At 36.0% G+C, this 21,112-nt stretch overlaps 1 protein-coding gene across 4 annotated transcripts in view; it reads right to left on the bottom strand.

The window, feature by feature from the left end:
• The window catches only part of EIPR1 (EARP complex and GARP complex interacting protein 1), a 279,220-nt gene that overhangs the window by 128,582 nt on the left and 129,526 nt on the right, over positions 1-21,112 (bottom strand). The window contains exon 1 of one of the 4 annotated variants that reach the window (XM_056813355.1): positions 11,718-11,736. The exons of the other annotated variants lie outside the window; for them this stretch is intronic. The gene's annotated coding sequence lies outside the window, so the exon portion shown is untranslated. Of the gene's footprint in view, positions 1-11,717; positions 11,737-21,112 lie in introns of those variants that run through there. 4 annotated transcript variants of the gene reach the window in all.

Below are 21,112 nucleotides of genomic sequence, written 5' to 3'. Positions count from 1 at the left end.
GTGGAAGACTGGAGCTTGCTTGGAGATGGTCTTGTGGTGAGTGATAAGACTGACTCCCTCTCCCTTAGGCTCAGGGAGGCCACTTTGGCCTAGGCCTTTAACTACTGCTTGGCTCAGCCTGAGCCAGAGCAGTTTAAATTAATTCTCTCTCTCACTCTCACTCTCTCTCTCTCTCTCTCTCTCTCTCTCTCTCTCTCTCTCTCTCTCTCTCTCTCTCTCTCTCTCTTTCCTTAATTCGTTCTCTCTTTATTAATTAAAATCTCCATAAATCCCCGGCTGACTTGGTTATTTCATATTTGGGAATTTCATGGTGACCACTTATTTAGATTTTAAGTCAAAACACTAAAATTATCCTTACAACATGTGATTTTCTTTGCAAAAGTACTACAGCAGTTTTCCATTCACTTCTCCAGTTCATTTTACATATGAGGAAACTAAGGCAAATAGACTTAAGTGAGGGTCACAAAGCTAGTAAGTGCCTGAAGCCAGATTTAAACTCAGGAAGATGTCTTCCTGACTACAGGTTTGGCACTCTATCAACCGGATGGACCACCTAGCTGCCCCCAATATAATAATATCTGTATTGATATTCTTGCTATAAATGAAAACAGAAGACAAAGAAGTTATATGTAAAAGGAAGAATAGCTCATAGGATCTCCTAGGAGAGGTGAATAAAAGACTTAAAGATGTTATATTCAATATGCAGCAATAATAAATAACATTTAGGCCTTTGTGCATCTAGCTTTGCAGTGCTCAAGATGAATATTAGGAAAGACAAAAACTTACACACCATTATCTGTTGTTGAAGAAGAACAAGATCCTGCAAATCAAATAAAGGTATACCCCGAATCTCAGTAATTTCAGTGCAAAGATGAGCATCAAATCATCTTATCACAGAGATAGAAGTGGATCACAGAGGCCCACTTATTCAGACCTGAATTAAAAATTCATTCTATAACATATTTTGGAAGAGTTTAAGGCATGGTAAACATGTAATACAAGAGATGGCAAAAATCTTTGTAAAAGATACATTCAGGATGGAGAAATGAAAGAAAGCAAATACAAATTCAGTATGATTCAAAAGCTGAAATACTGTGAATAGTTTCTTTAAAAAGAACATCAGAGAATACTAGAGGTAGTGAGCACTGAACAATATCATTAAAAAAAAAACAACACTAGATTAATTGACAGGAAATGTGTGATATAATAGTCATTTTGGAATCAGCTGTATATGCTTCAGATTATTGACTGGTTAAAGCAAAGGTCAAAATCAATACCAAGTTATAAACACAGGCTAAAAGATGAGAAAATATAGCATGTAATTATTAGCGATTCCAACTGGATGTATTTAAACAAGCTATAAACTCTGCAAAATGGAAAGTGACGAAAAGAAAGGACAAAGATTGTTATCATTTCCTACGGAGAATGAAATCAATGAGAAACATTCTTCATAGAGAAGAGGCCAAAAGAGTTCTGAAACTTCCTAGCTAATAAATATCTACATTAGTTGCCAAGCAGAGGAATAAATTCACCTGAAAGCTAAAATTGAGGATGTCTCCTATTGTGGCTCATCAGAATAATATAAGCTTGGAAGTCTCTACCACAGGTTAAAAAAATAGTCAAAAGGAGCTGAGGGAAAATAATCCTGCAGGAAGCTTCTTGTGAGAACCAAGTGATCCAGAAAACTTCAAGTGCACCTGTAGAGGAAACTGAAAGAGGGGCAACAAATGGAAAATAGTGACCTATTATGAATGATAAGAGTAGAACAATAGGGTTTGGGCTAAAATCAGCTCATACTAGATATAATTGGCATATGTTAGTGTGGAGATTGGATTTGGCTCTCCCCAGATTGTAACAATGAATGTATTTAGGTTAAATTGTAATCTCCTGTCTATTTTTAGATTCTAATCCCTAAAGTATAAACCCATTATTTAAAGTAGATCTACCCATTTTAACCACAAAAAGGTATGAACTAACTACAAAAAGGTGTGAACAAACCAAAAAGATGTGAACATCCATTTCATACATTGAATGGGAAGTCTGTGACCCACATGTGAAAGAGTGGACAGTCCTGGTGTGGAGCATTGGCTGTGATTGGTAGGCGTAAAACTTAGGGGAGGTGACACAAGAGACAAAGGTCTTTAAATAGTGGAAACAGAGACACACAGGATCTTCAGTGACTTGGAGCAATGATGATAAATCACTCAGGCTTGGACTAGAATCAGCATTTACTTGTAGTTGTAGTTGTAGTTGTAGTAAAGAGAAACATGTGAGGAGAGACTAGAAGACAGACATGCAGACTTAGAATGAAGACAGTTGGCTGTGGAACTGGACGTCTGGAGGAGCTCGTACAGGAGACCTCAGACTGCTTCCTTTTAGATGGTCACTGTGGTGAGTGTAAAGGCTGACTTAGTTCCCTGCCCTTTCTGGAGGTATGAACATCTGAGAAAGGAAGGCCCATCATCTTGAGACTCCTTGCCCCTGACTGGTGCCTTAGAATTTCTAACTGGTTCATAGGAAGCCAGAGCTTTCTCTCTCTCTCTCCCTCTGTCTCTGTCTCTCTCTGTCTCTGTCTCTGTCTCTGTCTCTCTCTCTCTCACTCTGTCTCTCTCTGTCTCTCTCTCTCCCTCTGTCTCTGTCTCTCTGTCTCTCTCTGTCTCTGTCTCTGTCTCTCTCTGTCTCTGTCTCTCTCTGTCTCTGTCTCTCTCTGTCTCTTTCTGTCTCTGTCTCTCTCTCTCCCTCTGTCTCTGTCTCTCTCTCTCCCACTCTGTCTCTGTCTCTCTCTCTGTCTCTGTCACTCTCTCTCCCTCTGTCTCTGTCTGTCTCTCTCTCTCTCCCTCTGTCTCTCTCTCTGTCTCTGTCTCTCCCTCTGTCTCTGTCCCTCTCTCTCCCTGTCTCTCTCTGTCTCTCTCTCCCCTTTTCTCTCTTCCTTAATATTTTCCCTCTATTGTAATAATAAACTACCATAATTCTATTTACTTGAGTAATTCATTTTGGGATTTATAAATTAAATCCCTAGCGACTGCCAATTAAATAATTCAAGTCCAACCATAAATCTAACACTAGATACACTGGCATTCTTAACAGGAAGAAGTTGGAAACAGCACCTAACACTGACTCTACAATTTAAAAAAGAATTCAAAGGTAAATTCTCATGATATCTCAAAGAAGGGTAGATTTTAAAAGAATGAAAAGGAAAAAAGATGGTACTTCTGCCAATAAAGGTGATTAAGATGATACTGGCAACTATCAACATATATTATCAGCTACAAAAATCCTTATGAGGATAGTCATATTTCTGTAGGGAATATACATATCCAGAAGATTTTTAGTGACACCATAAAAAGGAAAAAAAAGCAAACTCTCATTTTTCTTCAGCAAATATCTAGAGTCATATAATGACTGTTTTGTATAGTAAATATAAGATCTCATTCTATCTAAGCTTTATTGACTTCAGAGAAAAGCATTTAGCCAAAAAGTAGAAAACATATGACTGAATGAAAAGATATTTATTAAAAACTACATGCAAAACACTACATTAAGCACTGAAATAGTTCTGGCTTTCAAGGAGCTCATATTCTAATGGGAGAGATAACAAATATAAGAGGTTTCAGTGGCAAGTGAGATAGAAAAATCCCATCCCATGGTCCTTAGGGTGCAGCAGTAAAACAGGTATGAACCATCTTCACTTAATTTATCTACAGATAAAAGTTTATTTATTTCTGATACTGAACCATTTGATAATGCCAAGGATTTGGTGGTAAAGGTTTTCCTTTCTGGGTCTTCAATAGCTGTGGCTTCTGAGGTGGGGATGTAGCACCCAGAAAAGTAACTGCTATGTCACATCTTCACAGAGGTTGAATCCTGAGATAATGAGTATGACAGCTGAGGTAAAAGTAGGAACAGTGATCTGGGTGGTGCTCTACTTCAAGGGTCTTGGACTTATATGTTATAATAAAGATTGAGGGCCTCATTTCTCAAATATATATATATATATATATATACATATAGAAAACTGAGGCAAATTTATAAGAATAAAAGTCATTCTGAAAAATGATCAAAGATTATGGACAGGTATTTCTGAGATGAAGAAAAAAACATAAACAATCATATGAAAAAATTCTCCAAATCACAACTGATTAGAGAAATACAAATTAAAATAAATCTGAGATACCACTTCACAACTATGAAATTGTCAAATATGATGAAAAAAGAATATGATAAATGCAGAAGGGAATATGAGAAAATTGGTACACTAATACACTGTTGGTAGAGCTATGAAATGATTCAACCATTCTAGAGAGCCATTTGGAGCTATGCACTGATTTGTGTTTTAGGAAAATAACTTTGGTAGCTGAATAAAAAATGAATTGGAATGTGGAAGAGACTTGAGGTAAGACAATCCTATTGCATAATCAAAACTAGAGGTAATGAGGGCCTCCCTACAGTTGTAGAAGTGTTAAAGGAGAGAATGGGCATATTTGAGAGATGCTGCAAAGATACAAACACAAGGCCATGGCAATAGCTTGCATATGAGGGGTGAGAGATAGTGAGGAATCCAGATGGCCCCTAGGTTTGGGAGTCTAAAAGACTAGGAGCCTTCTATGGTAATAGGGAAAGTATTAGGGTAAGAGTAAAGAATTCAGAAAGAAAGCTAACAAGTTCTGTTTTAGGCAAATTGATTTTAAGATGTCTACTGAACAAGCAGTCCAAGATGTCTGAAAGGCAGTTAGAGATACAAAATCAAAAAGAAGAGGGTGATCAAGTGTCAAATGTGATAGAGAGGTCAAGAAGGATGAGGCCTGAGAAAAGGTCATTAGATTTGGCAAGAACATTAATAACCATAGAGAGAGAAATTTCAGTTTAATGATTAAGTCAGAAGCCATACTAGAGTGAAGAGTGAAAAGAAAGGAAATAATGGCACCTTTTGTAAACAACCTTCTCACTAAAGGAAGAAGAGATACTGGACAAAAGCTAGCATGGATGGCTTGATCAACTGAAGGATTTTTGAGGACAGAAGATATAGGCATGTTTTTAGGCAGCAAGAAAGAAACGAGATGAGAGAAAGGGTGGGGCAATCTGCTGGAGAAGACAGGAAGAAAAAAGAATTTCTTGTGTAAGATTTTTCTTGGCAAGAAGGTTCACTTTACCATATTACCATGTTACCATACCAACAATGATAGAAAGACTAACAGAAGGCACCTAGGAGTTGTATGAGGAGGAAGAAGGAGAACTGGGGGAAAAATAATCATTTCTTTTTAGAAATGTTGAATTTGGGATGCCTCTGGGGCAAACACTTCAAAATGTCTATTATGCCATTGAGGAAGCTGGGCTGAAGTTCAACAAAGACAATGAGACTGAAAATAAAGATCTGTGTTATCTACATAGAGATAATTAAACCTCTGGGAAATGATGGGGTCACTAAGAGTACTATGTAGAGAAAAAAGAGAAAAGGGCCTAGGGCAGAGCCTTAGGGAATCCCCACAATTAGGGAGCTTAGTATGGATAGTGAACCAGCAAAAAAGATTGAGGAGTGGTTCCCCCAAATAAAAGGAAAATCAAGAGAAAGTAATGGCATGAAAACACAGAGAACAGAGAATATCCAGGAGGATAGGATAATCACCAATGTGAAATATAACAGAAAAGTTAAGAAGGATGAAGATCATAAAAAAAAAATCAGATTTGACAATTAAAACATCATTGGTGTAAACAATGTAAAAAATAATACATGTGATAATTAAAACAATGTAAATGGAAAGAACTACATACCTAAAATTTAAAGTGAATGAAACAAAATTATAATCATCAAGTGGGACATTAATGAAAAGATATGGAATAACAAACCCAATACAGCCCTCCATGAGTGTAAAGAGTCCACAGTTGTTATACACTGCAGATGTTGTCAGACGTTTTTAATGTATTAATCACATGCTGATTTTTTTCCCCCTTTCTAAAAAAAAAAATGTGATTTGTGGCTCTCTGGGAGGGGAACAAAGAAGGAAATGTGGGAGAGCTATGATGATGTAAGAAAGAAAAGAAATCATTACAAACAGTGAGAAAGAAACGAAGAGAAACAAAAGTAGACAAGACACTGACAGAAAGGATAACTGACAGCGCAAATTGCTAGAGGAAACAGGAGAGAATGAGATCAAAGGCATATAAAGAAGAGCTAGCCTACTTGAGCAAAGAGAAAGCAGCTGGTGAAACATTCACCTTGAGTACTGGACCTGGAATCAGGAAGACCTGAGTTCTACTTAGGCCTCATAAATTTACTACCTATGTGACCCTGGGAAAGTCACTTAACTTCTATTTACTTATTTCCTCATCTGTAAAATTGGGATAATAATAACACCAAGTTCATAGATTTGGTGTAAGCATCAAATGAAATGGTTGTAAAAGCATTTAACACAATTCCTGGCACATAGGAGGCACTACATAAATGTGTATCCCCTTATCTGCCTTTCCAAATTCATTATCAGAGACTAGGAGAGAAAGAAGAGAATTGCCATTAAGGAGAAAGAGATTAAGAGAAAGAAATTCACATAAGTATTGAATTGGTATCATGTAAAACATCTTGCACAGATTTCCAAGTGAATTCTACCAAATATTCAATGAGCAATTAATTCCAAAATTACATAAAGTGAAAAAAACACACAAGAAAGGATTCTATAAAATTCTTTCTAGGATACATATATGGTCTTCACAAGTAAACTATGGAATTAAAACAGAAAAAGAGACTATAGATCAATATCCCTAATGAAGCAAAAAACTAATAAAATATCAAAAATGCTAAAACAGATCAATGTGTGTCTTCTATTATAACATGAGCAATACAGAAACACATATGGGGAAAAAAAAAAACACTGGGATAATCTATATCAGACTATTTATCACCTCCAGGAAGGAGAGAGCAGAGAGACGGAGGGAGGGAGAGACAAAATCTAAGTCCTAAAATGTCAGAAAACAACATGTAACTGAAAAAAATAATTAAACAACCAAAACATATCACAAAAATGATACATGACTACCAGTCTGGATATTTAGCAGGCATGTTTGGTTTAATGTTAGGAAAACTAATTTTATCATTATTATTATTTAAAAAACTAAAATTAATCAACCACAAAGATGATATGATTATATCAACAGATGAGGAAAAGTTTTGAAAAAATACACCTATTTCTATTCAAAACACTAGAAAACAGAAATAAAAGGGTCTTTCTTAAAAATGATAAATACAATATATCTAAAACTAAGGGCTAGCAATATATATAAAGGAAATAAATTAGAATCTTTTCCAATAAACTCAGAGGTGGAATAAGAAAAAGGATATGCTATTGATAGGTGAAATTCTCCAGCAGCTCTCTAGTTGGCTTATGATACTATACTAATTAATTACATCAATCCCTACAATAGGCCAGGATTTTGTCAATGAGATCCAAGATTATTTGAAAGAGATGGGTCTACCTAATCATGATGACATAACAAATTTGACAAGAAATACTAATCTTCCAGGGTTTAACATGAAAGTGAAGAAGCAGTTAATTGAGTTAGTGTATCATCAGTTTGTTTCTTGAATTGATGATACAGATGGATAATGAGTTGGGCTCAAATATAAGTAAAATGTATTTTCAGGGTAAGAAGTTACTTTGATGGCCAAATATCCTGAAAAAGAACACATTCTACAGCACAATAATAATATATTTTCATTATAATTTTTATTCTCATTTCAGATAGAAATGGCCCTGGGACAATTTGCAAGTCAAGTGTTGTTATTTATTTTTAATATGTGTTCAACTATCTCACAGGTGGATAAAATGATAGCTTTTCACAATTGAATAAAAGTAAGCTTAACTTCTGTAGGTTCTCCAAAAGACCCTTTAGGGTAATTCAACAGGATGATCATTCAGTCAACTAGCATTTATTAATCTCCTTTTTCAAATCAAGCACTATTCTAAGGACAAATAGAAAAATATTCCCTGATCTTAAGGACTTTAACTTCTAAAGCTCAAAGATAGCATTTAAAAGGAAGCTGAAAATGAGGTGGGAGGTGAGGGAATATAAAGGTGTATATGGTATGTGCAGGGAGATGGAGAGGGTGGCAGAAGAAAAATTAAGTGCAGCTTGGAGAAAACTGAAAGGTGGCTTGTCTGGATGCCACTTTTGATAGAGATTCTGGGAAAAGTCATCCTTTCAAAGGAAGAGGTTACAGGGGTGGAGGGCATTTCCAATATATATATAGATTCCAGCTAATGTAAGGCTCCAGGATGAAGAGTTGAGGCATTAGAGAGAAAGTTCAGAATGAAGCGAAGAGTACTTGATCTTATCTTTCTATGTATTTGATGAGTGCCAAATTTTTAATATCACAGTAGCTGTGAAGCAGTGCACAATTTCTACCATTTACCTGCAAAAGATGCATTAATCAATGAGCTCAGACTCCTTCAGGAAAAGCTCATTATAATTTCTGGTAGGAATGAAGTAGTCTTGTATCTGTATCAAAAACACTTTTTTTTCTGGGAGGTGTAGGAGGAAGGAGGGGAATGGAAGAACATGAATTGTGTAACCATGGAAAAATATCCTAAATTAATTAATTAAATAAATTTTAAATATCAAAAAAATTTTAATAATTCTTTTATTTTAAAAAAATCACTTTTTTAAAATGTCCCTTCGTGATGATGATATGATGATGATGATGATGATAATGATGATAAAAATGATGATGGTGCTTCCAGACATCTATTCCATACATCAATCATCTACCAGCCTATAGAAATAGAAATGTACTTTGCCCACACTCTCAAACCCTACCTTAAGTCCTTGCACTATAAATCGTGATAGATAAAAGGGTATTGACATTTTCCCAATGATGCTACTATATATGAGTGAATCATGAAACATCACAAAGTTCATTTAAGTTATCAGTTTTCAGTTGTAATAACTGAAGCCCTAGAAAGGAGGAGGATTCAAAAAAGAACAAGAAATATGAGAAGCAAAGTTTTAAAGAATGTTCAATAAGGTGAGACTTCTAAGGGTGGAGCCAAGATGGCAAAGTAATCCTTAACAGCTCTGTGCAACCATGAAAATGCTCCCGAATAAAAATGAAAATATCACCACAAAACGAATATAAGAGTAAAACAACCAACCTGGAGACCAAGTGAAACAATTTTTAAGAAAAGAAAAACCCAAAAAATATGCAACAAATATCTGGGGCACTGGGGTGAGAGGAGAGCAGAACCAGCAAGAAGTTGTAGCAAGAAGGGAAGAACAAGAAAAGAGGGAGCCATACAACTTCACCCGACATCAACTGTCTGAGGTTCAGGAACCTATGTCTGATCCAACATCAAGATCCTGAGAACCTACCTGAGCAAACAGAGGTAAAAGCCAACCCATATCCCTTGAAATTTCAAACCTGTGAAGAAGTCCGAAACAACAGCCCATGGAATTCTATCTAGTCTGGGCTTGGGACCAGGACTTAATTCCCACCTTGGGGTGGATGATAGTACTAAGTACTAAATACTGATCTTTTTGCCTAAAATTCAAGGAGGAGCTCCAAAACAGGACAATCAACAGGATACACTGAGACCAAAAACTTGAAACTAAGCCTGAAGATAGAATTTGATCAGTCACTGACCTGATTAAGATCAGAGTGAGATCAAAAGCTTACACTTAAGACTGAACAAGTCTTTCAGCTATCAGCATCCCAAGGGTCAACTGAATCAGCAGAGGAAGAGGGCTCAGGCCTTAGACCACCACATCAACCACCCAAGCATACCTATAATTAAATAGAAAAAATGAGCAAACGACAAAAAAAGCACCTAACTCTAAAGACTTTTTATGAAGACAAAGAACAAGGTACAGACACAGAAGAGGATAGTGAAACACACCAAAAGTCCAAAAGAAAAATATGAATTGGACACAGATTCTGGAAAAATTATAAAAGGACTTCAAGAACCAACTAAGAGAGGCAGAGGAAAAGTAGGAAAGATAAATGAAAATGATGCCAGGAGAAATGAAAGTGATGAAAGGAGAAAGGAAAATGATAGAAGAAGAAATGAGCCAATTTAAAAAGGGGAACCAAAAATTCACAGAGGAAAATCAGGCCTTAAAAATCAGAAATGAACATCAAGTAACTGATGACTTTATGAGAAATCAAGAAGCAATAAAGCAAAATCAAAGGATGAAAAAATAGAGGAAAACATGAAATATATATTTAAAAAAACAACTGACATAGAAAATAGATAGAGGAAAAACAATTTGGGAATTATTGGACTACTTGAAAGCCATGATCAAGAAAAAACCTTGGATATCATATTATAAGAAATTATCAAATATAACTGCCCTGAGATCTTCAAATAAGAAGAATGGTGAAGTTCCCACAGAGGAAAGATTCTGGCTGACTGAACCTTCCACCATACACCACACACACACACACACACACACACACACACACACACACACACACACACACACACACAAACATACCCACACCCATACACACATATACACATATACACATGCTTTTCAAGGACCTAACAACATATATTTCTCTATCCCACATAGCCCTTATTATGGTGATTTGAACACAGCAAACACTCTAACATTAGTGATTCTTGGGGGCACGTGTCTTTGTCCGAAATGAATATCAGTTACCATGCTCTACTTCATTCCCAAAACAAAAGACTTGCCTAAGGATGAAAAAATTACACTAGATAGTGGAGATAGAGCCTTGGTTCTTTGAATGTTATATCTGTTCATTCACATTACTGAGTACCATCTGTGTATTCCCCTCCATTTTGATTTCCTCCTTTAATCCTAACCTTTCTCCTTTCCCTCTTAACCTCCCCTCTCAGGTTTCACTTTTAGTCAGTCTTCCCTCTTTCTTCTCCCTTGTATTACTCCCCTCCCCAACCCACCCTATCTTTCTTATTACATTTCTACTTCTCTATAGGACAAGAGAGAATTCTATACCCTAATAGATTTGACTATTCTTTCCTCTCAGCCAATTCTAATGAAGGAAGGTTTAAGTATTACCAGCCGTTTCCTCTTCCTTGCTCCCAATGATTTCGACTTCTCCCAACCCCTGCTGTATGCATCTTTATGTAATGTATTTTACCCCCTTTACTTCTTTTCCCATTTCTCTTAGTATAATCATCTTTTTTACCTCTGGTTTTTTAATATTTTTTGACATAAAATCATAAACAGTTTACCTCATAACCCTCTTTGTACACTTCTACCTATTATGATGATGATGACAATTTTTCATTCTTTCCATATAGGAATACATGCCATGTGACTTTACAGAAACCCTTAAATTGCTTCTCTTTCTTATTTGCGTTTTAAGACTTCCCTTGAATTCGATATTTGGGCATCAAATTTTCTGTTTAACTCTGGTTTGTTTTGTTGTTGTTATTGTTGTTGTTGATAGCTTGGAAATCTTCTATTTTATTAAATGATTATACATTCCACTGTAAGAATATAGTCATAGGTTAGGGAAATTGATTAAATGTAAACCACTGGTTTAAAAGGATATAGCAAAAGAAGAAAGGACAGAACTAGGAGAGGATATCAAAATGCTGGGAATACACAAGTGACAATCAACTTTGAATATGAATGGGATGAACTCACCCAAAAAACGAAAACAAATAAGAGAGGGGATTAGAATTCAAAATCCTACCATATGTTGTCTACAAGAAACACACCTGAGGCGGGTAGATACTCACAAAGTTAGAATTAAAGGTTGGATCAAAACCTTTTAGGCCTCAACTGATAAAAAGAAGGCAGGAGTTACAATCATGATATCTGACAAAGCAAAAATAAAAATAGATCTGATTAAAAGGGATAGGTAAGGTAAATACATCCTGATAAAAGGGAGTATAGACAATGAGAAAATATCAGTAATCAACATGTATGCACCAAATTGTATAGCATGCAAATTTCTAAAGGAGAAACTAGTAGAATTGAAGGAAGAAATAGATAGTAAAACTATACTACTGAGAGACCAGAACCTACTACTATCAAATTAAGATAGATCAAATAAAAAAATAAGAAAGAGGTAAAAGATGTAAATGAAATCTTAGAAAAATTAGAGTTAATAGACATATGGAGAAAAATAAATAGGGACAAAAAGGAATACACTTTCTTTTCAGGAGCAAATGGTACATTCACAAAGAATGACCATGTACTAGGTCATAAAAACATGGCATAAAACTGCAGAAAAGCAGATAATAAATTCAACATTTTCAGATCATAATGCAATGAAAATAATGATCAGTAAGGGTATATGGAGAGCCAAATCAAAAATTAATTGGAAATTAAATAATATGATTCTCCAAAATTGGTTAGTTAGAGAACAAATCATAGAAATAATTAATAAATCCATTGAAGAAAATGACAATGACAAGGTATCCTTTCAAACTCTATGGGATGCAGCCAAAGCAGTCCTCAGGGGAAATTTTATATCCTTGAGCTAATATATTAAAATAAACTAATATATTAATAAAATAAAATTAGGGAGGGCAGAGATCAATGAATTGGAAATGCAAATAAAAAAAAAAAACTTGAAAGAGAACAAATTAAAAATCTCCAGAATAAAACTAAATGAGATCCTAAAAATTAAGGGAGAAATTAATAAAATCAAAAGTGAAAGAACTATTAAATTAATAAATGAGACTAGAAGCTGATATTTTGAAAAAAGTAAACAAAATAGATAAAGTACTGGTCAATCTAATGAAAAAAAAGAAAAGAAGAAAACCAAATTAACAGTATCATAAAATGAAATGGGAGACCTCACCTCCAATGAAGAGGAAATTAAAGCAATCATTAAAAATTATTTTACCCAATTATATGGCAATAAATATGCCCATCTAGGTGATATGGATGAATATTTACAAAAATATAAATTGCCTAGATTTACAGAAGAAGAAATAGAATTCTTAAGTAATCCCATATCAGAAAAAGAAATTGAACAAGCCATCAAAGAACTCCATAAGAAAAAAATCCCCAGGGCCTGATGGATTCTCAAGTGAATTCTATCATTCAAAGAACAGCTAATCCCAATACTATACAAACTATCAGACATAATAAGCAAAGAGGGAGTTCTACCAAATTCCTTTTATGACACAAATATGATACTGATTCAAATGCCAGGCAGGTAAAATATGGAGAAAGAAAACTATAGACCAATCTCCTTAATGAACATAGATGCAAAAGTATTAAACAGGATAGTAGCAAAAAACTGAAGCAAATCATCAAGAGGGCTATTCACTATGATCAGGTAGGATTCATATGAGGAATTCAAGGATGGTTCAGTATTAGTAAAACCATACACAAAATTGATCATATCAACAAGCAACCCAACAAAAATCACATGATTATCTCAAGACGCAGAAAAGTACTGTGACAAAATATAAGTCATTCCTACTGAAAACATTAGAAAGTATAGGAATAGAAAGGTCTTTCCTAAAAATAATAAACAGTTTTTTTCTAAAACCATCAGCAAACATCATCTGCAATGGGTATAAACTAGATGCATTCCCAATAAGATCAGTGGTGAAATAAGGATGCCCATTATCACCACTATAATTTAACAATGTACTAGAAACACTAGCAGTAGTAATTAGAAAAGAAAACGAAATTGAAGGTATTAAAATTGGCAATGAAGAGACCAAGCTGTCACTCTTTGAGGATATGATGGTCTACTTAAAGAATCCTAGAGAATCAACCAAAAAGCTAGTCAAAATAATCAACAACTTTAGTAAATTTGCTGGTACCTGTGAGACACAGGAAGTGATGTAAAGAATAGCTTTTATATTTCGAGTCACTTACTGTGAGAGCTCTCTTGGTGGGGTTAGGAGCTTTTCGCATTGTTTGGTGTGTTTGCAGCTTTGTTGAACTTTGGCAGTGGAGGTCACTGGGAGGAGCTCTGTAGTGTGGTTTGGGTGAGGACGTTTCCCTGAAGGACCTTGGTGAGTGAGAATGCTGACTCCCCTTTTCCTTGACCTTCTGAAGGCACTATCCTCCAAAGAGAACCCTCATCTTGGAGGAGGCCTTGTGGCTGGAAGCCAAACTAGATTTAATCTTCTGAGAAGGCCCCTTGGCTAAGGCCTCTGAACTCCCCTTTGCTTAGGCCAGGCCAGAGCAGATCTTCTACCCTTTCCCTCTTCTCCTTCTCAATTTCTTCCTTCTATTATAAATAAACCACCATAAAATCCCATACTGATTTGAGTATTTCATTGGGATTGAATTTAAATCCCTGGCAATAACTAAAATAAGATATTCAGTCTCAACCCCTAAATTTTACCCCTAACTCTATGGACTATAAATTTGCCCCTCTATTGATTTACTGAAATAGAGTGTTTGAAGCTGTTGTGCCCTAATGCCAAATCTTCTCTTTTCTCAATCCTCTGCTGGTATGCTGGATTGAACTAGTTGAGCTATTCTGCTGAGCTAGCTTGCCTTGGGGCAAATTCTTCACAGTATCCAGCAGAGCCAACAGTGTCCAGCCAGGCACCCCTATCCCTTCCTGCCAGCTATTTTGAGAACCCTGAACCTCATGGCTGCTGCCTCTGGCGGGGGGATCACACAGGCAGCTGGGTCTTTTTAAAAGTCTCAGCATGGGTGGGTAGGGAGTGTCTCATCCAATGTCTCCCCACCCCCCACCAAGATCCTCCCTGACAGCTGTTATGTGAGTCATAGACCTTGTTTAGTGGGTCAGAGGTAATCCCTTAAGGCTATACTGTCTGCTCATGGCTCACATAGCCAGTCCAGTCTTAGTACAATGGGTGGGGGAACATATACTGTCTCTCCCTAATCCCATGATAATAGACACAACATGCCTATCTTTCAAGTTGTTTTCAGTAGAAGAGTCTTGTGACTTCTTGTTGGATTTGGATTTCTGTTTTCTTTGAAGTGTAATATAAATATTGGTTTGGAAGAATTGTCAGGAAGGCTTGGGCTTCTAATTCGCCATCTTGGCTCCACCTTCTCGGAGTGGTATATATCTTCTGGAAGTGAGATCACATTTACATCTTATAGCAATTTACTTCCAGTAACATGTCTCATTTACAGGATTTGTACTAGACAGAAATTATTTGTATTTTTTACAGTCTCTTACAATATGCCTCCATTGTCTCCAATTTTTTTTATCCTTTTTCTTACAATCCATCATTTTCCCATTTTTACAATTATTTCTTAGCTTTTAAACTTTTTTCTTCTCATGTACACTCATTTTTAAGGAATGGGGACTACAAGGGAACAATTATGGATTTGAAGGTAATGCTTTTTACTATCTAGTGCATTTAGATAGTGTATTAGGGATTATTTAGGTGAGAGATGATGATTTTAAGATCAGATCTGCCAATCTCCTCCCTTCCCCTCCCTTTTCCTCCCTATTTGATTCTTCTGTTGATCTCACTAAAATCAGCTCAAAGTGAGTCTTTTGGTAGATCAGATAAATCACTCTTTCTCTTTTCTAAGATTTAAGTAATGAGTTATTTCAAAGAAGGGGAAAGGAAAAGAAGTTGAGGGGAGAGAGGGTTTGGGATTTCCCTAATACTAAACAATTCTAAGTTGGAGGATGGTGAAATATAGTTCAGATATGGGAAAATGGTCAACAGGTCTTCAAGTTTCAAGTTCACTGTAGTATAGCAGAGAGAAACCAAAAAGTAAGACTTTGTCCTTCCTCTTTTCTGTCCCAAGGCAAAGAGATCAAGATTTTTCAGTTTGCCTCCTCAACTGTCTTTCCCCAGTCCTCATTCCAAATAGAATATTCATCTTGATTGACAGTTCCGAAGTCCTTGCTTTTCCAGCTCTGTTGCAGACTTTTTCATTTTCTTTCCTCCACATTACAATAGGAATGATATTACTAATTCCTGTGTACAGTTATATAACTTTTTTTACCACTCCCATTTCTAACATAAAGAATGCTCTAAGTGGTATATATTGTTTTTTAAGCATTCTGAAAGTGAAATATCATTGTCTAAAGGTTAGGGCATCAGTCAAGGAAACCAGGAATTCAGTTACTTCTTACCATACAACCATGGCTTGAAAAATTTGGTTGCTTTTATGTCCATCAGCAAAGCAAAGATTGATTATCAGCCAATCATCTTTACTCCTGTAAACAGAGTCCTAATGGTTCTTTCCACTGTAAAGTTTACATAGGGACTAATGCACAGAACATGTGACCTTCTGTTGTACTGCCAGCTTGTTTCACAATGGCAGATGGGTCCATTAATCCAACATAGATTTATCTTGATATCCGTTTGTGAAATCTCAAACTGAACAAATACTCTTCAACTGCTGCAAAAGTTGTCATAGAATACATAAGCCATTGCAAAATTAGAGTAGTCAATTTGAGAGGTCTTGATTCATTCAGTCTTTTTGTTATTAAAAATTAGTCATGTATATAAAAATTAATAAATAAATTATAGCTTTTGAGAGTAATAATATAATAGTAGTATTCCAATTACAAAACTAGATCATTATTCCAGTCCCTAGAAGAACAGATGCTAGCTAGCTAGAATCCTGTTGCCAGGCAACAAGGCTAACTCTCCTCTCCTTACCCTTTGCTTGGCTTTTCAGGTGTCAGTTTTTTGACCTGTCAGCCAATGTTATATGGTGTCAACCACTTGACTTTAATCCAAACATGCAGATCCCAGAAGACATGACCGACCTTTCACAGTCTTAGAGACAAACTTCTTTACAAAAAGTACATCCTGATTGACATTATAAAAGTATATGTTAACTAATCTGTATCTTTATCTCTGATATATCCTTCTTTAAGAAAAATAACAAATGGAGATATACAAATCCTGGGTTTTTATTAAATGTTTCACAGTAAGATCTGATTCAAAAAGCAATTCTGCAATAAATAAACTATAAGGAGGACACATTACATTAAATAATCCCTTACCTTAGTGAATGTTTGGTTAATAACCTATACATGCTTTGTTTGCTATTATTCTTATGATAGAAATATTTCTTTATATTTCTGGTTCCAAGGAAGGCATATAATACAATAAAAGACTGAATTTACAATTGAAGAACATGGGTTAAAATCCTGGTTCTATCTTTATAAAATGAGGTGGTTTGCCTGAAAGATGTTAAAGGTACCTAAAGCTCAGGAGCTATAGTCTATGACCCAAAGGCTATATGGACAAATAATTATTAATAATAATAACTACTGCATGCTTTGTAAGATTACTTCATACCTTTCATTTGATAAAGTGCTAGAATTCTGAAACCACGGTTTTTACATAAAATTCAATTTTCTATTTTAATTACTTATTTTCCTTTATTTCTAGGCAAAAGAACCAATAAATTAATCTTTTGCTCTCTCTACTGGTTTAGGGGTCGAGGGAAGTCTTGCAACCTTTTTTTTCATATTAATTGGCAAATTTCTAAGACATTTTCTTCCGTGACCTCTTAGGATTAATTTTTACTCATCTCATCTTGCCTGCTTTCCTTTGCTATAGCTCTCTTCTACCTATGTTACTCTCTCTACTAGCAAATCTAGGCAGTCAGCCTTAAAGTCACAATATTCTACTAGTATCTGTGAGGGTCCAGAACAACCTGGAGAGAATTTACTGAATCACAGCTCAATTGTATTCCATTCAACAAGCACTTAAGTGCCCAATTTGTACCAAAACTCTATATTAGGCATCAGGAATGCAAAAGCAAAAAATTAAAATAGTTTAATTAAGCTATTTGATATGGATATATTCCCATCATAGCTACAATCAAAATACATGGCATTCTCCTTTTTAAATTGGGTAACAGTCATAGTAGTTCTGACATATTACATCTAGTAACCTAAGTTGAGATTATAAAAGGTAAAAAAATATTGTTTTTCCTTTTAAAGAAAGCAAGATATACAAAAAGGTGATATATACACATCACCCCTATATTCAAATTATTATTTTCTTTCTATTTAAAGCAGATATCTTATTATTTAAAAATATGGTAGTAAAGATAAAGTTTGGTTAAACTACCCTCAGAAATCTTAGTCAGAGCTGAAAATAAAATATCTCCAAATTGCTCATTAGACCTCCTTAAGAGAGAACTCCTGAAAGGTGTAGTAAGCAAAGGACGACTGAAAAAGGATTTTGCAAAATGAACTTCATTTGATTGACAGGGACATGTGACAGAATCACATGGGAGCCTGGGTCAAAATTCTAAGATCCCAACTAAAAAAAAACGGTCTCCTAGAGGAAGCTTTTGGAAATAGGGGAGATATCCATCTTTCTACAAGGTTTCAAGCCCTTTGTAAAATACCAACTTTAGTGGAGAAAAATCTGCTTTTATTGGCTGCTGGCAGCTGGACAGAAGACCAAAGAAGAACCATTTCTCTGCTGGATCTACTTTGGACATTTCCTCTGGAATCATGGCTCATTTACTGAACACTGTTTTGTGAAGTTTTTTGGGGGGAACTTAACTTATTTAGTCTAGATAAGTTATCCATCAGAATATTAAGGAATTTAGGTTTGGGATATGATTAAGAAATTTTCCTTCTCCCTTGTTACCCTCCTTCCTCTCCCTCTCCCATCAATGAACCTAAAATATTTATGTTTCCTCCTGTCTCCTTCCCCTTTTACAATCCCACCTTAATAAAGCTGAGTACCACCTCCCTTCTTTTTTCAGTAAAGAGTTATTGGTACCCTTCAAATATTCTGTTGTTACTGCTAATCCAAACACTGTCCTCTCAAACATCTACCACACTCAGGTTAAGGAAAAATGTAAAAATAAAATATCTATTCCCTTTTAAAAGTTTAAGCAGCTCTTTTTGTGGTGACAAAGGATCAGAAACTGAGGGGATGTCCATCAATTGGGGAATAGATAAACAAATTGGGATATATGTTGATAAAGGAATATTACTGAGCTATAAGAAATAATCAGCAGGATGCTTTCAGAAAAAGTTGGAAAGCTCTACATGAACTGATGCTGGGTGAAGTAAGCAGAACTGGGAGAACAGTGTACACGTTAAAAGCAATATTGTACAATGATCAACTGTGAAAAACTTAGCTACTCTTAGCAATGCAATGATCTGGGACATTTCTGAAGGACTTATGACAAAGGATGCTATCTACCTCCAGAGAAAGAATGATCAAGTCAGATTCATATCAAAATATACTATATTCCACATTAGTTTATTTAGTTTTATTGGGGAGGTTGGTATTATATGAATATTCTCTTATAAAAATGACCAAGATGGAAGTATATTTTTCACAATAAAACATGCATAATCCAGATCAAACTACTAACTATCTCTGACAGTGGGGATGGAGGAAAGAGAGGAAGGCAATATGGACCTCATAATTTCAGAAAACATGTGTGGAAAATTATTCTTAAATGTAACTGGGAAAAACTGGGAAAATAAATTATCTTTGAATTTTAAAATGGTCCCAAATTAAAAAAATTAAGAACACATGTGCATGAAATACATTCTTCAGTCTTAGTGAAATAAAGATGCTGTTTCACAGGGGATATTCAAAAGAGGGCCTCTGGCAATCCTGGGCCATCCATGTCTATACAAGTTTCACTTTCTGCAGAATCCAGAGAAGAAAGAGCTCACAAATAAAGGCATATTTTTATTGGTACAGCAAACACTACTGCTACTTCCTTGGGTGTAGGTGTGGGGGATATATGTAGTTGGATGAGCAGAGGGGCATTTTTCCCATTCCATACCCAACAGCTAGGATTACTAAACTAAAGACGCAAGATGTAGTGGAATGAGTGCTGGATTTGGAATTAGAAAACATAGCTTCACATATCACCCCTACCACATATAATACAACTGGACAAATCACTTAAGATTTTCTAGGCCTTAATTTCCTCATCCACAAAGTGATGGGGATGGAATAGATCAGTAATGGTGAACCTTTTAGAGATGGAGAGCCAGGTCCTACCCCAACCTCATCCCCAGACCAAATGCCATGCCTGCCCCCACCAGACTGAATGCCATATCCCACCCCACTCCCAGAGACCTAGTGCTGCAACCCCCCACCTTACCCCCAAATCCCTCATTATACCAGACAGGGAAGGGATTAAGTGTTCCCATTATGCTGCTGAGCAGAGGGGTAAATGATGAAAGGCCTGTATCGAGAAGGGGAGGAAAGTGGTCCAAGCACTCCACTCTCCACTGAGCTATGTTCCATGCTGTGAGCTATGCTCTCCTCAAACCTAGCTCCTCTCAAACTCCACTACAAGAATCAACTTCACCATAGACTCAGCAGGCTACCATATGCATCACACCACCACACAGTATGTCAGTCCCTGAGCCCCCCCTCCCCCAGCACCTTACCCCAGATGGGAGGGAAGAAGTGCTCCCACAGGGCTGCTGAACAGAGGGTAGGTCAAGTGAGGAATGACCTCAGGTTCATGGAGAAGGGAAAGGGAATTTGGGCTCCACCCCCAAATTCCTCTGGCTTTCAAGTAAGGAACTCTGGCAAGTGGTGGTAGACATGCCCACAGAGAGGGCTCTGTGTGCAATTGTTGGCACACTGCCATAGGTTCCCCATCATAGGACTAGATGACCTCCAAGGTTCTAAATCTATAATCTTATGATAGTAGGGGGATAAACACAATAAAAAAACAATTTGTTTAAAAAATTAATTTAACAAATATTCTGAAAGTATCTATGATATATACCTAGACCAATCATGGTGAAGTATATTTCTGGATAAAACCTGGACATAGTTCCTACTTCCACTTTACTGTGATTAAGCAGAGCTTCCAGAAACTGAAAGATGCAAGAACTATACAATTTCAGATTTTTATGGAGTCACTCTATGAATTTATATGACTTTGAAGTCAAGTCAAGCCAAAAAACATTTACTGAGTACTGACTCCATGCCTGACACTTGCTAAGTACTGGGGATACAAAGAAAAGCAAAAATAGTGACTCTTTATCAAAAGATTTTTACAATGTTATATAAGAAAGAACATGCAAACAACCATGTACAAGCAAAATATGTACAGGACAAATGAGAGATAGCCACAGGGTACCACTAAGTACTAAGAGGGATTAAAGAAAACTTCTTGCAAAAGCCAGATTATAACTGAGCTTTAAAATTTCTAGAGACCAAGATCAAACAAATGTCAACTTTATTACACTGACCTG

Source organism: Monodelphis domestica, chromosome 1, assembly GCF_027887165.1.
Source record: "Monodelphis domestica isolate mMonDom1 chromosome 1, mMonDom1.pri, whole genome shotgun sequence".
NCBI classification, from domain to species: Eukaryota; Metazoa; Chordata; class Mammalia; order Didelphimorphia; family Didelphidae; genus Monodelphis; species Monodelphis domestica.
The sequence above is the reverse complement of the archived record's forward strand: the minus strand, read 5'-3'. Positions and strand labels throughout refer to the sequence as shown.